The 18,195-nt window shown below is 57.2% G+C and overlaps 1 protein-coding gene across 1 annotated transcript in view; it reads right to left on the bottom strand.

The window, feature by feature from the left end:
- Positions 1 to 15,291, bottom strand: part of LOC118354733 (uncharacterized) — a 43,018-nt gene extending 27,727 nt beyond the window's left edge. The window contains exon 1 of the mRNA XM_049110606.1: positions 15,172 to 15,291. The gene's annotated coding sequence lies outside the window, so the exon portion shown is untranslated. The remainder of the gene's footprint in view (positions 1 to 15,171) is intronic.
- Between the last annotated feature and the right edge of the window lie 2,904 nt (positions 15,292 to 18,195).

Here is an 18,195-nt window from a genome sequence, read left to right as displayed (position 1 = left end):
CCATCGTGTGGACAAGCCACATTTTGCTGGAGCCCATGCGTGGACAGGCATCTGTCCTGTTTTAAATGTGCTCGTAGGCAGTTGGCAGGGACAGCTCTGAGTCATGAGATCAGTCATGCCTAGGTGTCACCCACCCGAACCCTGGCTCTCCTGGCTCCCTGTCCTTTTCTCTAGGGACGATGTACACAGCCAGGCTGTCTCTCCAGGAAGCAGTGAACTCGTGCAGGGCTTCTGTTGTGTGACGCCCAGCTGGTCTAGCTCCTCTGTGACTCAGGACACCTGATCACAAGACCCAGCCTGCGAGCCCTCGCTGCCCCCACAAAGCCCCCCATGCCTTTCTACCTGCTGTCCCCCCTATCCAGGCACCCTTCCATATCTTCTCCACACCAAACTCCCACCCATTCCTCTGAAGCCTCGTTTGGGGGCCAAGGTGGTTGGTATGTCCACATCCTAACCCCCAGTACCCATTGACTGTAACTCAATCTGCAAAGAGGATCTTTCCAGAGATGATCAGGTCAAGAGGAGGTCATGCTGGAGTAGAGGTGTCCTCAGAAAAGGACAGACACACTGCACTCCGTGGGACAACAGAGGCAGGGCCAGCGGCCTTGAGCCAAGGGATGCTGAGGACAGCCCTCCCCACGGGCACCAGGAAAGGAAAGCCGCGGCCTCCCTGACAGCAGCCTGCCCACACCTGGCTCGCGGCCTTGCAGCCGCCACCACAACCCAGGAGAGGAGAAAACATGGTCCTGTGGCATCTCTCTGCCTGACTGTGTGTCCCTTTCTTACGGCAGCTGCAGGAAACACTCGGGGGGCCCATCACCTCGTACCAGGAGTGACTGCTCTTTATGTGCAGATTTTACCTCCTACAACAGACACAGGCTCCTCGAAGACAAAACCTGCATTTCCAATCATTACACGGGCAACTGGCACAGTGCACAGCTGCAGGGCGGTGGGGGCGGCTCACTCCACGGATCTAGCACCACACCCAAGGACCGACGCTAGGAGGCTCACAGTCCCAAAAGTTATGGTTCTCCTACACCTGTCCTCAAAGCCACGCTTTTTCAGCACTACTAGTGAAGAGACACTTTTGCCCTCAATGCTGCTACAGAACGCTGGCCAAACAGGCACATGGAGGCCGCGGCCTTCGCCATCCAAGAAAGCCACATGCACAGACATCGTGCCAGCCGCAGTTCGCAAGAGTCAGGAGCTTGCACGCTTCCAGCTAAAGGATAATTTACGTGGAAGGAAAGGTTGTGCAGGGTAGAGGACCCATCCCTGTGTCTGGGGGACCCAGGGAGGAAGGAGGCTCCGGGTTGGGTCAGACGGGCAGAGTCTGGAGCCCGTCTGGATGGACACTTGCCATGTGGAGCCAGAGCCACCGGGATGGGAAGCCCATCCGGAAAGGGGCAGACCTCCACTGCACTCAGAGCGCTCTCTCCCCCTGTCCCTCCCTGGGGTGGATGGGCTGGGAGGGCTTCTTGGGCCCATCTGAAGAGGTGACAGGCAGTTCTGCTCAATGAGAAGCTGTCTCCAGGGGCCTCTGCTCAGGATGGTCTGGACACTCGCCCGCTGAGGGACAAAGTTCTCCATCCCTTGCTGGCGGCCTCAGCACAGATACAATGTTGACAACCCTCCAGCAAGGAGATGAACCAGGATCCAAGTGGGTCACCGGGGGCCCCTGGCTAGACCAGACGATGTCCCTGTGGGAGTTTCCTGTGGCCTCGCCCCCGCCCCACCCCATCCAGGTCAGGCCTTGGCCTGACTGACACGGTACCCAGCATCCCTCTCCTGCCACCAGACAGGCTCCACTAGGACAGGTGTGTGTGTTTCCCCTCATGGCAGGGTTCACGTGTGGGAGTCAGTGAGTGAGTGAAGGACTCCCACTCTCGGCTGGGCCTCTCCCCTCTGCTCTGTCTCCAGCTCCTTCTCCTGTGCCTGTCACCTCCGTCCGTCCGTCTGTCCGTCTGTCCATCCATAAAACCTTTCCATCTTCCCAAACTCCATCCCATGAAACACTGACTCCCCAGCCCCAGATCCCCCATCTATTCCTGGCTCCGTGGGTCTGACTCCCCAGGGAACCCATGTACATGGGATCCTGCAGGGTCAGTCCCCCGTGACGGGTTGACCTCATAAAGCATGGTTCCCCCCAGGCCCACCCATGGCATGCTGTGGCAGGCATCATGGTGTCCTTCCTTCTCAAGGTTGAGTCATATTCCAATGTGTGGATGGGCCATGCTTTGCTTTTGGGTTCATCCAAACATGGGTGCTGGGGTTGCTTCCACTATGACTGTTGTAATACTGCTGTGAACAAGGGGTGCAAAGAGTTCTCCAGGACTCTGCTTCCAAGTCTCATGGGCATGCACGCAGCCGCGGAACTGCCAGGTCATGTGGTAATTCTGGTTTTCCGTATTTATGTTTTTTAGGAAATGCCACACTGTTTTCCATGGCAGGGCAAGGAATTCTCAGTTTCTCCACACCCTCACCACACTGGTGTTTTGGACAGTGGCTGTGCTAATGGTTGTGATGCCCCAACGATGGGCAACATAGAACATCTTGTGTGCTCACTGGCCACTTGGACATCATCTTCAGAGAACCGTTTACTCAAGGCCTTCGCCCATATCTGTGTCGGATATCCAGTTTTGCTATTGGGTTTTGTCTGTATTCTGGGTGTTGATCTCCAATTAGCCCCCCGTGGTTTTCTCCCTTTCTGCGGACCACATCCTGGACAGCTCCCCCTGGACCTGAGCAGACACACCTGCTGGGCCCACCAGGCATCTGAGCATAGGCAGACCAAGGGGCTCGCTCGGACAAGCAGGCCTCCTGGACATGAGGTGGCTACCAAAGTGTGCCATCAGACCCCACCTCAAGGCCCCCAGCCCTACCAACACACGCACCGTGGTTGACAAAGCACTTCCACCGAAATCTGCTCCTCTGACCTCACAAGGAGGCCAGGCCTTCATTCTCATCCCTGTTTTATGCCTAAGCTCCCCATTTTTTGGAGCTCATAGCCACCAGGCTGCTACCAAGCTCTCTGCCTGCAGCATCTTGTTCCAGGGCACATTGGTGAGGCTCTGCCTATAGCCCTATTTACAGGAAAAGCAGCAAAACTCACGTGGCTCAGGTAACTTGTCACCTGGCTCATTAGTGGAGAGCCAGGACAGGGGGTGATTCACATGTCGGCCCCAGCCTGAGCTAACCACGGCACTGCAGGGAGAGAAAGCAAGGCACAGACACACCCAGAGCCACATGAGCACCCACTAAGGGGCCGCTGTTCTTATTCCTCCTGCTAACCACATAGACCATGGGGTGGCCCCGATCAGATGCTGGTCTTAATGTTCACACATGCTGTGGTCAGTGTAGTAGTGGCCCCTAAAACAGAGCCTCATCCCCAGAATCTACAAATGTGATCTTATTTGGAAAAGGGGTCTCTGCAGATGTGACTACAAAAGAGGTCTTGAGACAAGGCGATTATCCTGGACTCTGGGACGGCCCAACTCCATTCCATGTCATAGGAGGGAGGGCAGAGGAGACTCCACACATATCGCATCAAGTCGGCAGAAAGGACGAGCAGCTCACAGGGCCAGTTTGGACTCTGGCTATGTTAACACTTAGAATTGGAGCTGCCCTGCTGTGGACGGGGCTGTAGCTGAGCCCCCATCCCCTCCCTGCCCTGGCCTCAGAGTCCAGCTTCAGGGACACTTCAGGGCCAGGCAGCTGAGAGGCAGGCAGGGGTGGCTGCCCTTTATGGGCTCCAGCAGGACCAGGAACCCTGTCTACCGTCCAGGGTTACAGAACCCACAGCGGATGCCTCCCCATTGCTGTGGACACACAACACTGCCAGCAAGCCGAGGGGGACCCCTGGGAAGCATCCTGGACTCAGTGCGGCCTTGCTGTGAAGAATGCCATCCATGAGCATCAGGACAGCCAGGCCTGGACCATGACCTGTGTACAACCTGGGCCAGTCCCCTCCTCGCCTGGGACCCCAGCTTCCCAGCTGTGAGACGAGAGCTCTGTTCTTCTTAGCCGGCAGGCAGGGACGAGGGCCCTGGGCTGCTGGCCGTGAGTCCTACTGGCGTGGTGGCCGCAGATGCAGCTGGGCTGTGTTCAAGAGACACCTGATGAGTATTTCGAGCCCAGGGCAGCTCTCCTTATGCCTCACGGACATTCTTGTTCAGCAACCATGTGGGGAGGTACTCACAGTTGACCTTTCAAAGATTCAGAATCTGAAGAGTGGAGAAGGCCAGGAAAGCTAGGATGTGCGGAGGACCCAGGAGGTTGGAGAATTCAGAGCTGCAGGCCCTGCTGGGGAAGTTGATTTGGCCATGTTGCTCTGTGACCTTCTACTCCTGCCATCGGCAAAGCAGCGGCCTCCCTGCCTCCAGGTCACTGGGAGGGACACACAAGCTCATTGGCTGGACCGGGTTTATGCTGGGAGACACTAACCCCCTGATGAGGTAGTGCTGTGCACCCAGAGCTGAGGTCAGAAGGACCCACCAAGCTGACTTCTGCAGGGCTCGGAGCCGTAGGTGACCACACCTAGTACGGGAGGGGCTGCCACAGCAGGACTTCATGCATAATGGCCCTCTGCTCTTCCTCTTTCAGACTGAAACTCATACAAGATTGCCTATCACAAAGTGAACGGTGCCGTGCAACCGCCACCTCTAGTGAGTCCAGAACATTCTCAGCTCCCCACAAGGAGACCCTATGCCCATTAACCCTCACTCCCGTTCCCTTCCCACAACTGCCAGCCTGCTTGGCGTCTCTGGGTGTCTTTTCTGGACATTTCCTATAGATGGCATCATGTGCCACGTGGCCCTTCTTGATGGCTTCACATGTCATTCGCCAGCATGTCATTCGCCCCGTGTGATCACGTGTGTCCGTGCTTCGTTCCTCTTTTCAGCTCTGCAGCATTCCGCCGTGTGGCAGAGCTCGCTCCGCGTTCTGCATCTACTGTCTGCGGACGGACGCTGGGGCTGAGTCCCATTCTGACGCCTACGGACGGTGCACATGAACACCTGGGCACAAGCACCTCTTTGTGATACTGGCTTTCGGGTCTCTGGGGGGGCCAGCCAGGAGGGGAGTGGCGGGGTCACGGGGCAGTTCTGTTTCACTTTCCCAGGAAGTCTGTACTCACTTGTACTGCACGTTTCACTCAAGCAAACAAGCGCACGGCTCACAGGAAAGGAGACGAGGAAGTCGCAGGGTCACTCCTGGGGCGGCCCCAGGCATGACACTCAGCACCTCGTCCTCCTGCTTTGCAACCAATGGTAAATGCTGTACACTCTGGGTGACTTCCCATTTTGTCACTACAAAAACATTTTTTAAAAATTCGAGGGGCACCAGGGTGGAGCATCTGCCTTCAGCTCAGGTCATGATTCCGGGGTCCTGGGATCCAACCCACATCGGGCTCTGCTCCGTGGGGCATCCGCTTCTCTACTTCCCTCTGCCCCTATTGTCGCTCATACTTGCTGTGCTCTCTCTCTCTCTCTCTCTCTCTCAAATGCATAGATAAAATCTTAAAAACAACAACAACAAAAAGAACTTAAGACTGGAAACCACTGGTATTTGTCACTGCCCCGTGTAGGCCGGTCTCAGGGGAAGCCGCGTTTCCTTCCCCGTGCACTCGGAGCCCTGAACGCAGCCTGGGTTGCAGCCACTTTGCCCCCACAGGACAAAGGTCAGCTTGTGGAAAAGACAAGGCGGCTGTTCCCAATGTCACAGACCTTGAGGGTTCTGTGGGCCACACTTTGAGAACTGCTAGATTAAACACTTCCTGGCCCCCACCCCTGACCCCCAGGTCATAGGATGAGCCCTGTTCTACCAAAAAAGGAACTGGACGCTGAGTGATGTTAATGCGGTATGTGCAGAGCCTGAGCCTCATGTCTCACATGCCCAGGGGATCCTGGAGTCCTGCCCTTCCCGTCTCTGCGACAGGAATCTGGGAAGACTACCCACCTTGCACAGGGCCAGGCAAGGGGCATCTCTGCAGCCCCCAGTCACACGAGTCCAGTCCTTCATCCTGACCCACACCTCTACTAGGGCCTCCCTTCCAGGTCACCTCTTTAGGGCTGGGGTCCCCCATGTAGGAAGTGGCCTCCACTGGCCCAGGCCACTGAGCCAGGTCCCAATGACCCCCTCCCCACCAATGTGAGTCCTGGACTGCCTTCTCTCATCCTCAGACTGCCAAGAGGGCCGTCCAAGTAGAAAATGAGGGATGGGGCTCAGATAGGTGCTCTGGCTACCCAGCCACTCCAGCCCCTAGAGTGACTCTAACCCCACTTCCCCCACTTCTCCCCAGCCTCTGTCCCCCCAGGCTCTACTTTGGGGAGCCACCAGTGGGAGGGATCAAAAGAGGGCTGGGGGTTCACATCACCACAGGCACCAGTCCTTCTTGGGCTAAGAGTGGCACATCAACCCCAGGCTCCAGAGTCCCTTAGCAGCACGTGCTGCTCAACCACAGGACAAGTTGAAGTCTGGCCAAGTCCCCAGGCCCTCCTCCACAGACGACTAAGGCAACTTCCCACCCCCCAGACAATTCCTGTGGACTCACCAAATCTCTCTGTGTAAGCCAGACGGAGTCAGAGGCCTCATGGAGGCAACCTTGCTCTTCTGATAAAGCACAGGGAACTCCATGCCCAGGCTGGGTGGAGTGCACCTGCCTAGAGCCAACCCCTCCTCCTAGCGCTCCATCACTCATCCCTGCCCAGCCGCTCCCGCAGCCCACTGGTGTGGTCTGGACCAGAGTCAGCACCTAGTACTTGCAGGGAGGAGGAAGGAAAGGTCACCTCCGCTCATAACAAAGCAGACAGTGGGTACAGGGTGACAGGAGCCTTCAGAAAATGCACCGCCTCCAATGAGCAGCGGCACGCACCAGGGCACACTGGGTAGCAGAGTATTCTGAAGCTATTTGGGCTCGGCAGGAGACAGAGTCAATGTGTTCCCCCGTGGGAGGTGGGGAGGGTGCTGTGGGCAGGTGCAGTTGGCCTGACAATATTCCAGAACCCAGCGGGGAAGCCTGTGTCCTGCCTACTCCCAGCCCACCCCTGCGGTGGTTACCTGGCTTCTAGGACAGCATGGGGGGATCTACAGGTGAGCAGATTTAGAAGCAAATCAGGTGCTATGTACATGTGTTTGCATGTCATTAATCAGTCTCCTGGAGGAAGGTTCTATGCTGTGTTCTCCTCTGTGATTTAATTCGTGGAATCTCAGGCCCTCCAGGACCAGCTCTGTTCACAATGCAGGGCAGTGCAAAGACCCCAAGGCCTTGCTGAGGGCAGGGCCCCACCTTGAGGGCTCTGACCCAGGCCGCTGACCCGACCCCACCTGGAGCAGTGAGCCTGTCTCCACCCCTCACCAGAGCCCCCAAGGAAAGGGGCCTCCCCGTGCTCACCCAACCACACACGCTGCCCAGGGTGAGACCCAGACCCAGCGTTAGGGGACATCCGTGCCACCAGCACTAGAGACAAGGATTCAAAGGCACGAGCAAACTGGTCACTACCCCCGGGCAGTTTCAGTCTCCAACGAGAGAGCCGCCACAAAAGCCCACAACCGAGCACAGGTGAAAAGTCCCGGGGCCTCAGAAGGGCTGGGAGGAGACGCCACATTAGGCTGGGAGCTGCCCCCAGGCCTTCCTAGAGGAGGTTCCTGGCAAAGGCGGCACAGGCACCACCCTGTGGAGCAACCCCCTCCTCCAAGGGCTGCTTGTGATTCCTCAAAGCAGAGGATGGTCAGCCCCCACCACCACCACACAGTGCCTGCTCTCCTAGACCTCCTGCGAAAAGCGCTGAGCATCTGCACAAGGGACATGGAATGGCAGACTGGCGTCTTACCTCCACTAGGGCCCCACTGTGCTCCTCGGGGACTTCAGGCTGCTCTAAACGCCAACGGCTCCGCACATCCCAGGACCACCAAACACTGTCCTGAAAACGCCCAAGATGCGGGGGCAGGCGGACAATGGAGCTTGAGAGGAAAGGGCTGCGGTGCCTGCTGGGGGCCTGGGCTACTGAGTGGACACATGAGGCCCACCTGCCAGCCCCACTGACCAGGAGGAGGGGTGAGAGAAAGGGCCACATGGGTCCCCCCGCACTGACCCCCTGAATGCCGCCTGCCTCCAACAGAGGCTGCGGTGCAGACGGGGTAGAGGCTGGTTGCAAAGGTGAGACAGGCCAAGAACGTCTTCAGCTAGATGATGCCAGACACAGAACCAGAAGAACCTTGATTCCACTCAGGCCATTACAATAGGGAAGGCTCCGTGGGGCTGAAGACCTCCCGTCCTGGCAGGTGGTTTTGCCTGGGGCTCATGTGGGGAGGAGCAGACAGGTAATGTGGGGGGAGAGTACAGGTGACAGGGGGTGATGTACAGGTGACAGGGGTGGTGTACAGGTAATGGGGTGGTGTACAGGTGATAGGGTGTTATGTTGGTGACAGATGGGTGGTGTACAGGTGACGGGGGTGATGTACAGGTGATGGGGGTGGTGTACAGGTGACAGGTGAGTGGTGTATAGTCGATGAGGGTGGTGTACAGGTGATGGGGTGGTATGCAGGTGACATATGGGTGGTGTACAGGTGATAGGGTAGTGTAAAGGTAATGGGGTGGTATATTGGTGACAGATGGGTGGTGTACAGGTGATGGGGTGGTGTACAGGTGATGGGATGGTATGTTGGTGATAGATGGGTGGTGTACAGGTGATGGGGTGATGTACAGGTGACAGATGGGTGGTATACAGGTGACAAGGGTGGTGCACAGATGACAGGGGTGGTGTACAGGTGAGGGGGTTAGTCTACAGCTGGGCTTGTCTTGCAGTCAGGGGAATCTGGGTCAGCTAACCAGGAAATGGTCTCCTCGTCTAGGGAGGGAAGCTGGGTCTCGCCTGGCCTGGTGCCAGGTGACCCAGGGGTTCACCTGTGGGCCTCACAGAGCCACAAGGAAGAGCAGACTGGAGTGTCCTGTAAGTCACCAGGGGAAGAAGTTCTCTGCAGTAAACTAGCCCCTGGGGTACTTTGGAAAACAAGAGGTTGGTGAAGGCTTGACCGTCCCTGTTTTCTGGATGCTCCAGCACAGGCGAAGCTCCCCATCATCCTAGGAAGGCACAGAGGGGGCCCAGCTGGGCCAGCCATTTCCGCGAGGGAAGCCCACTGCTGCCCAAGGCCTACACTGTGCCAGAGACCACACAGCCCCTCGCACACCCTCTGTTCTTAGAGCGGGGGGCGGGGGGGGGGGAGGAGGCCAATGCAGCCTCTGCCAGGGTCATGTGGTCATGTGGTCTGCCTGCATGCCCCGGGCCCTGTCCCCTCCCCACACAGGCCACACCCACCAGAGAGCAGAAGCACCGTGCCCCAGGCCTCCCCTGGCTTCACCCCCCGCCCTGTGACTCCTCATCACGGACCCTCTGGGTGCAGAGTGGGCCTCTGGGCCTGTTCCCAACACACGCTCACCCTCTGAGGGGGGAGCTGACTGCTGCGCTCACCCTCCTCTGGCGGTCGTCACCAGGACAGTGTGCATCCGAGCTGCAGCAGAATGAATTTCATGCAGAAATCAGAACTCCATACACATCTGCGGATTTCGCAGCCAGCTGTGACCACTGGTCACGCCTTCACACATCAAAGCTTTTCCACTGTTTTAGCCACTTGGGGTGGGGAACTGACCCCGGGCATCGCACACAGTCCGGTTGCACAACAGTCCAGTTGCTCGAATGGGGCCTTGTCTATTAGTGGGTGCTGGCACAGCTTCAGGGGTGGGGGGCCCAGCCGCCAGCCCACCCCATCACCCCCTTCCTGCGTGCTTCTTAACGCAGAGTTGGTTGTCCCAGTTTTCTGCTTCATGGAAGCTGTGGCTTATCACAGCTGCCACGGAGCAGCTCCTCATCCATCTGTCACAGACACCCAGGACTGGAAGCCCCGGCTACACTCTGTTTCCGACACAGTCCCCAGGAGACCCCTGGCGATTGCTGTCCTGGTCCACGCATGAGAACCAGCAAACAGAAGCCGGGATGAGTGAGGGCCTCCACTTGAGAGAAGTAGCAACAGGAACGAGGAGGGGCTGGTGCGCATGAGCTCCAGAGACCCCTGAGAGCTGTGTGCAAAATAAAGGCAGGAGCAGGGGACTCACTCCTGGGCATCACTTTTCGTTGGCAGAGGGGTGGTAGGCGGGCTGCATGAATTATTTCCTATGTCCTGGGTAAGGGACACTGGCACAGCCTCCCTATCAGTAAGATGTTCCCATGGAAAAAACTGACTCAGGACTGGCCTCAGAGCATTTAGGACGTTCCTCAACCTTGACAAGCTGGAGGAGGTGCTAACATCCAGATGCCTTTGCCCTCTGAGTTGGGTCACAAGGTCACAGGTATGGGTGCCTGTTGTCTGTCAAGGCCTCACCATCCTATCCCCTCCTCCCCTTCCGACCTCTGGGTTTAGTCCAGCTAGAGACACATCTCCTCACAATCAACTCCATGGAAAAGCTGCTTTTAATGGACACCACAGAGGCCAGGAGGAAAGCAATCTCGAAAGGAGTAGGGATAGGGTGGGGGGTGCAGCGGCTCACCCACAGGAGGCCAGGGGCTGCCTGCCTGGAGGCATCCAGGCCTCATGCACACGTCAGGGACAATGGGAGTCCCACTCAGGCTGTTGCTGGGGTGAGAGCAGCAGGCTGGGCCTAGTACCCAGAGCCTCCCATCATCAAGTACCACCAGAGGGAGGTGGTCCTGCCTCCTCCATGGCTCCCTGCTCACCCCGGTCTCCCCAGCTCCTGCTTAGCACATTGACAGTGACAGTGGCATGGCAGTGGAGCAGGGAAGGGGCCACCCTGCTGACCCCTCGAGGGGAAATGTTTTTCAAGCTGGGGCACCAGGGCATCAGGGTGACCTGGGTTCAGGGCTCCCCTGCCCTATGATGTATCGCTGGGTGTCAGCGGTGGAAGCTGGGTATCCTTTCAACGTGGCCCCAGGTAGTGTCAATCTGCATTGGAATACGCCTTCCCCAGGCAGGCTCCACACACAGCTGAGGATAATGTTGACAAGGACTTGAAGCTTGGTGCTTTAATGCCCTCAGGGCTTTCCCCTGGAAAAGATGCTTAACACAGTGATGACGGGTAGGAGGTCGTAAGGTCACACCTTGAAGCCTTTGACACTCTGTGCGCCTGACTCTGCCTCTCTCTGTCTCTGTCTCTAGCTCTGTCTCTCTCTGTGTTTCTGTCTCTGCCTCTATCTCTCTCTCTCCATCTCTGTATCTCTGGCTCTCTCTGTATCTCCATCTCTGTCTCTCTTTCTCTGTCTCTTCATCTCTGTCTCTATCTCCATCTGTTTTTTTCTCTGTCTCCATCTCTGTTTCTGTCTCTGTCTCTATCTCTATCTCTATATATCTGAGTGTCACTCTCTCCTCTCATCCATCCGTGGCTCAGTCACAGGTGTCTCCTTCCCTCCATGTGTGCACTTGTCTCAGGCTCCCCACGTGTGGGGCTCCCACTTTCAGAGCCCCGTGGCTGCCCCTGCTTCCCTGAGGTCAAAGCCACAAGCCCCCGGCCATTCATGCTGTTTCCAGCCCAGTGCACAAGGCCTGTGTCTGTCTCCAGGCCTGGCACTGCTCCCCCTCCCCCTGGGCTTCCAGGCACATGCTTGGCTGCCTCCTGGCCAGCCTCAGACCTGTATTCAACTGTCACCTCCACGAGGCCTCTCTACCTCTCCCTAAGCCCTGTCCCGCATCCTCTGGTCCCCCAACCCCTCAAAGGCCATGTGTGAGCCTGCACCATGGCCCTCAGTCCCAACACCCAGAACCAGGTAGGGACGAGCGCCTGCATCCCCTCTCTACCCTGCTCCTCCAAGCCACATCTCTGGGCCTCTCTTCCCACCAGCCCCTCCTCTCCTGCCCTCCAGCTCCCCTCCAGCCACCCCAACCTATCTCCACCTGAGACCTCACCCACCTGCTTCTTGGAAGATGTGGGGCCTCCACTGGCCCCCACAGCTGCCTCTCTGGGGTTCCTGACTCCTACCAGGCCTCGCCACGCTGGCCCCAAGTGGGGTAAGTGGGGCAGCACACTCTGGAACAAGATTCTCCCAATGAGCCTGTAGAGGACTATGGCTACCAGCTCATGGCCCCACTTGGCCTATCAGGTTCCCCATGTGGTCCTTTCATGGAAGGACTCAATGGCCGTGAAGGTTCAGGGGGCCGGGTGGCCGTGTTGAGGGCATGGAATGTGCTGCCACTAGGGGACTCCATCCCTGGAGGCCCCCAGGCTCACCCATATCTGCTGCAGGGCCAGGGACCCCAGGGCCCTTTCAAAGACTTTTGGCCTCTGTGAGAACCCCAGAGGTTTTTTAATTACCCACTTCCGAAGGTCATCAAATGAGGCAGCCAGTGACATCACATGACCCTAATGGCCAGGCTTAGACCTATGTCCCCACACAGCCATGGCCATGGGGTCACCCAGCATGGGCAGGAGATGGCAGCCACTGGAGCCCAGAGAGCCACAGCCCACAAGAACCAGGACGGGCCAGTATTTGGATGTCAGAAAGCCTCAATTGTATCTCAATTCTGTGTGGCTCTGGACAAGCTGCCTAGCCCATGGGCCAGCCTCCCCAAGACCATACAGCTAGGAAGGGGCAGAGGTGGCTTTGAATCCAGCCAGCAGGCTTCAGAGTCCACATGCCTAACCCTGGGCTACACTGCCTCTTGGGGCTAAGATCAGAGCACGCAGGAAACCCCAGAGAATATCCAATCCAAATGTCCACTTCCCAGGCTGGAAAATGTAAGATTGCCTTGGCATCTCAAGGCAAGTTAGCAGCACAGTTGAGAGACGAGCCCTTCCGACCCCTGCTATCTGGGCCTGGTCTTCCAGGGTCCCACCCCAGCTCCCCTCTCTGGAGAGGGGGACTAGAACCTCAGCTCAGCTGAGGCTTTTTCTATGGATCCCAGCCAGGAAGTCCTGGCTGCACTGCTTTGTGTTGAGGGAGATTCATGCAGGGCAGGGCAGGGCCAGGGAGCACCCATTTCTCCACAGTGAATGCCAGGATGGAGCAGGAGAAGATGTTGATGCCCAGGTACTGCAAGTAGGTGATGCCCAGGCAGCCGGCATGCCCATAGGCCCACTACCCAGGCAAGCTGTCAGAGACATTGGACAGCCCCGTGGCCACTAACACAGTGAGGTCAGCCAGGGCCAGGCTGACCAGGTAGCAGTTGGTGGGGGTGTGCATTGGCCAAGATGCCCATCACGCACAACAGGAGCACCAGGGAAGCTGAGACCATCTTGTACCTGGCCAGGCCTAGGAAAGCCTCTCTGCATGCCAGTGACATGTTGCTGTCCAGCTTGCTCCCGCTGTCCATGCTGGCTGACCAGCTGCTGGAGGGGGCAGGAAGAAGGAGCTCCAGGAGGGGCTCACAGTGGTGGGGTCAGGCCTTTTGCACCTGCAGAGCCCTACAAGCCAGGCCTCCAGGAACACACAGGGACCAGGTGCTTGCCCAGCCAGGGGACAGAATGGCTCCTCTGAGCAACATCAGTTAGCCACTCTGCAAGCCTGTTTCCCAGAGTGTCAATATAGGTGACAACCATACCTCACACAGAAGACGGAGGGCGGGAGTAATCCGGGGAAGTGCATGTCAGGCCCTCAGCCTTGCAAACCCAGAGTACTCAGAAGTCAGCTCCCCTGTGCTGGGAGGAAGCCGCCCATCATCTCAGTCTCAACAAGCTCATCTGTGAGATGGGGAGACCAGATTTCCCTGCTTTGCAGGAACTTAGTGAGTTTCTTAAGAAACACAAGGCCCAGAAAGCTGTGGACCTGGCGTCTGGTTACTATTACAGCTCCAACCTCTCTGAGCCTCAGCATCCCTGTCTGTCAGCAGAGATGACAACAGCAGCTCCCTCCTTGGGTGCTGCAGGGAGCGAGCTAGAGCAACACACCTAGGGGTCACGGAATGCCCCGTCTGGGTCTCCCAGGAACAGAGCCAGAAGCCAGTGACTGGCTCTTGCCCACAAGCCCCAGGCCATGGCCACGGCAGACCCTTTCTGGAAACGGCCCAGGATCATCCCTCCTCTCCACTGGCAGCCCCACCCTGCCTCCCCACCAGCCAGGCCCACCCACGCTAGGACCTGAAACAGGGGCAGGTGAGAAGCAGGTGAGGTTGAGGCAGACCACACCCAGAGACGGTGGCCAGGCCAGGTTCCTGGCCCACAGCCACCTGGCCTGAGAGGTTAGAAGCCCCCACTGTAGCCCCCATGGGGCAGAGGCCAGGGCACAGAATTAGGGCAGGGCTGGGAGAGAAGTGGTGGGCCCTAGGATGGTGCCCACACACCTGCACACACACAATACAGGCAGCACACACCTGTACATGCAGCCATACACACACCTGTAAGTGCACCTGCGCACACAGGAGGCACACACCTGCCTACATACACAACATACAGACACGTTTCCAGGCATTCACACAAAGAGGCAGCCCGTGGCTCCCCCACACATACACCAAGACGCAGACATGCAGACATACAAGCACACATACACATACAAACATTCATGAACCAAACTCCCCTCCACAGCAGACCTAGCACAGGTGGCCGCACACACAGACACACAGACCCTGACACACACACACGCCACACACACTTCTTCATGGACACAAACTTGAAGCATCCCCCCCCATACCTAAAACACACAGACCCAAATGCACACGTGTGTGTAAATCACAACATATGCTCACTCACATCCCCATCACACAGGTGTGCATACCTTAACTACAGCTACACCATGCACTCTCTTGCAGAAATACCTAGAATACACCCCCACACCTGGACTCATAGATACCTGCACACCCAGACCCACATGAGGCCCCCAGGCCCCTTGCTATCCTGAAAATGAGCCTCCCTTTCGGTTTAGCCAAAATGACAATCAGCCCCGGATCCCAGCACAGCAACTGTGGGTACCCCCCAAGGGCCTCACTTGCCTCCTGCCGCGGAGGCCAGCAGCCCCAGGACTGAACCCACAGTCCTCACAACAGCCCCCCTGCAGCTTGGGGCTTGCCCCATCCCTGCCTCCCCAGCATCTCAGAGGACCCCATCCTCCCAGCTCCATCACCCAGCCCCACCTGCGTGCTAGCCTTTCTGCATAAAACATTCAGGCAGGTGCGAGGCCACCAGTGCTGGCTCCCAGCCCAGCCCCCAGGAGAAACTTGGAAGTTCAGAGAACTTACTCTATGAGGAGCCTAATCGCCTTCCTCCTCCTCCAGAGACTGGCAGAGGGGGAATAAGCCCCGACACCTCAGGCTTTCCGCGGATGGAGGCTGTTCATCCAGCAGGCTGCAGTGCTGTGCGCAAACGCACGGTGTACACTCATGCACACGGCCCTGCCAATTTCTCTCTGCTCCCCCACACCCCTCGCCCGCCCCCTGCAGCACTGACTGCCAACCCTGAGGCTGCTGCTGTGGCTTCCCCAGCAGGAGACCCCTTCTGCCACCCTTGCCTCCCCTCCCAGGCCAGGGGACGGGCTCCCCGGGAGTTCATCAGGCTGAGGAGGACCCCGTTAGCCAGCTGAGCCATTGGCAGTCTAACAGGAGAAGGCAGAAACCCAGAGGGATCCCTGGGTGGCACAGTGGTTTAGCGCCTGCCTTTGGCCCAGGGCGCGATCCTGGAGACCCGGGATCGAATCCCACGTCGGGCTCCCGGTGCATGGAGCCTGCTTCTCCCTCTGCCTCTCTCTCTCTCTCTCTCTCTCTCTCTCTCTCTCTCTCTGTGTGTGACTATCATAAATAAATTTTTAAAAAATTAAAAAAAAAAAAAAAAGAAATCCAGGGAGGAGATGGGGAGGGCATGGACAGGCCCTCTTACCCTGAGAGGCCAGGCTGGGAGTCACTGGGAAGCGCTCCAGTGTCTACAATCTGCAGGTGACTCTGGCGAGGAGTCCACCCACCGAGGACCCTTTGCAGTGCTGTGGGGAGGAAGGAATGATGCCCTCCCTATGCACCAGTGTGAGCCAGCGGGGACACAGGCCTGGCGGGGGTAGCACTGGCTCAGGCTGAGAGGAAGGACTACAGCCCGAGTCTGAGGACTCTGAGAAGCAGCGGTGCCCCCAGACCCTCGCTGCCGTGTGCCCCACAAAGGGTCATGGTTGGCACACCTTCTCTTGCCTAGCCCTTAGGTAGAGACCACAAAAGAGCCCCTGAAATGGCCTGGGAAGCAGAAGTCCCAGACTGTTTCCCCCACAAGGCCAGGGCCTGGCTCTTCCAAGGCATTTCAAATGCAGATTTCAGGAGCACCTGGCTGGCTCTGTTGGTAGAGCATGCAACTCTTGATCTCAGGGGTCCAGGATCAATGAGTTCGAGGAGTCACAGGCAAGCACCTCAGAACCAAGAAAGGACCCAGTTAGTGGTGAATTCCTGACCACGAATGACCAGCAACAGTGCCCTTGCATACGTGCTTTAACACCTTCTACCTCATAAAGTCTGATGACCCCTAGTGACTTTCTCTCTTTTATTTTTTCACTTTGAAGTATAACAAACATACAGAAAGGTACACCAAACATTAGTTAATGGTTGAATGAATAAGCTGAGCCTGGTCTCCTAGTCCCTGCCCACCCTCTGCAGATGGTCACCATTTCCCTGGCCTGCAGGCCCAAATGCTAGCCTTTATCTTGCCTGCCAGGGAGCTTTCTGTAACCAGAACCACACATCATGATTTGTGTCCTGCTTATTCTCAGCCTCACTTTGAGAGATTCATCGTTGCTGAGTGTGACTGTCACTTATCCGTGCCTATGGCTGTGTGATACTCTGCTGTAGGACCCACTGTGATGTGTCCATGTACAATGGACTGTTGATGGACTTCTGGGTGGTTCCCAGTATGGGGGAATCACAGACCACACAGTGAGAACTTCCCTGCACGCAAGCTCAGGCTGAGTGGCATTTTCACCAGCTTTTTCCCAAAACTGCGATTTCCAGCACCTGGCTGAGCTCAAGACTACAGAGATCAGGGGAGAGTGTTGACGGGTGCAGAAGACACCTGTACTCAGGCTCAGTCCCTCCTGCCCCTGAGCGTGGCACTCCAGTTCTGCACCCCTGGGAAGGCTGTGATCCTGCCAGCCACCATCATACAGCAGGGTCCCTGCTCCCAGGTGCAGGGCATGTATCTGTGTCCCACCATCCCTGCGGCAATGGCCCTGCGGACCCCACGTCTGGGGCCCACTTCCAGTGGGCACCCCCACCCGTGAATTCAGCCCATGGACAGCTCCGGGCGCTGTCCTCCCTCACTAGTGCTGAAGCCACCTACTGCCTTATCTGCAGCCTTCCAGGAGCCTCAGGCATGGTAACCTCGGGAGAGAACCGAATCAGGTGACACAGAAGGGCCTAAAAGCCCATCACCACCAAGGCCCGTGGAAGTGAAAACAGGTACAGAGAGGGAAGTGGCTCGCCTGATTGTGCAGTTAACAACAGCAAATGCGATAGGCGGTGGCAACAAGTATGATTCTGGAAACAATCACTACCCCACATGCTGTGCTGTGTGTGCACCACACCTTGGCCCATCCTGAAGGGCAGGATGCCCTCAACAGAGGAGAAGCAGCAGGGCTGGGGCGAGAACCTACCTCAGCCTCACTTGGGGCTCCTCCCCATTCCACCCCCCTTGGCCTTAGTCTTGGGGGATCAGAAAGAGACGGCACCACTGCCTAGAACCTGGGCACAGAGTGGGTTCTCCCAGCCACTAGCTCATCAGTAAACAGACCACACTTCACAGAGAACACTACACTGTCTGTTCTCCAGGGGCCCTGCAGCCAACAGCCTCTCAAGAAAACCCCAGTGGATCTCCTAGGGTTATGTAGCAGTTACACAGCTTTTGTTTATAATAAGACCCCTTACTGACAACTTAAATGTCCATTCAGAGTGGTAAGAGCAGTAAGATGCTCTGTCCCCACAACAGAACATCTGGCTGTGAAAACCGGTGTACTGACTGTCATGGAAAGGAGTTCACAACAGAGTGAGAGGAAAGGCATCCATAAGGAATAGGCGAGAATGTGTTCATCTCTACTTGCAACCACCGTCAGGAGCATGCCAGGTGCCAGGTGCGAGGCATGGCCCACAGTATTTTATGTGGCTATCTCAACCATCCCTGCATCCTGGCAACTGTTAACACCACTGTTTTTCAGGAGAGAAAGCAGAGTCTCAGGAAGGCAAGGAATGCCTCACAGGGAGACTGGCAGGCTGGGGTTGACAGGGGTGGCAAGCCCCACC

This window comes from Canis lupus, chromosome 5, assembly GCF_003254725.2.
Source record: "Canis lupus dingo isolate Sandy chromosome 5, ASM325472v2, whole genome shotgun sequence".
NCBI classification, from domain to species: domain Eukaryota; kingdom Metazoa; phylum Chordata; class Mammalia; order Carnivora; family Canidae; genus Canis; species Canis lupus.
The sequence above is the reverse complement of the archived record's forward strand: the minus strand, read 5'-3'. Positions and strand labels throughout refer to the sequence as shown.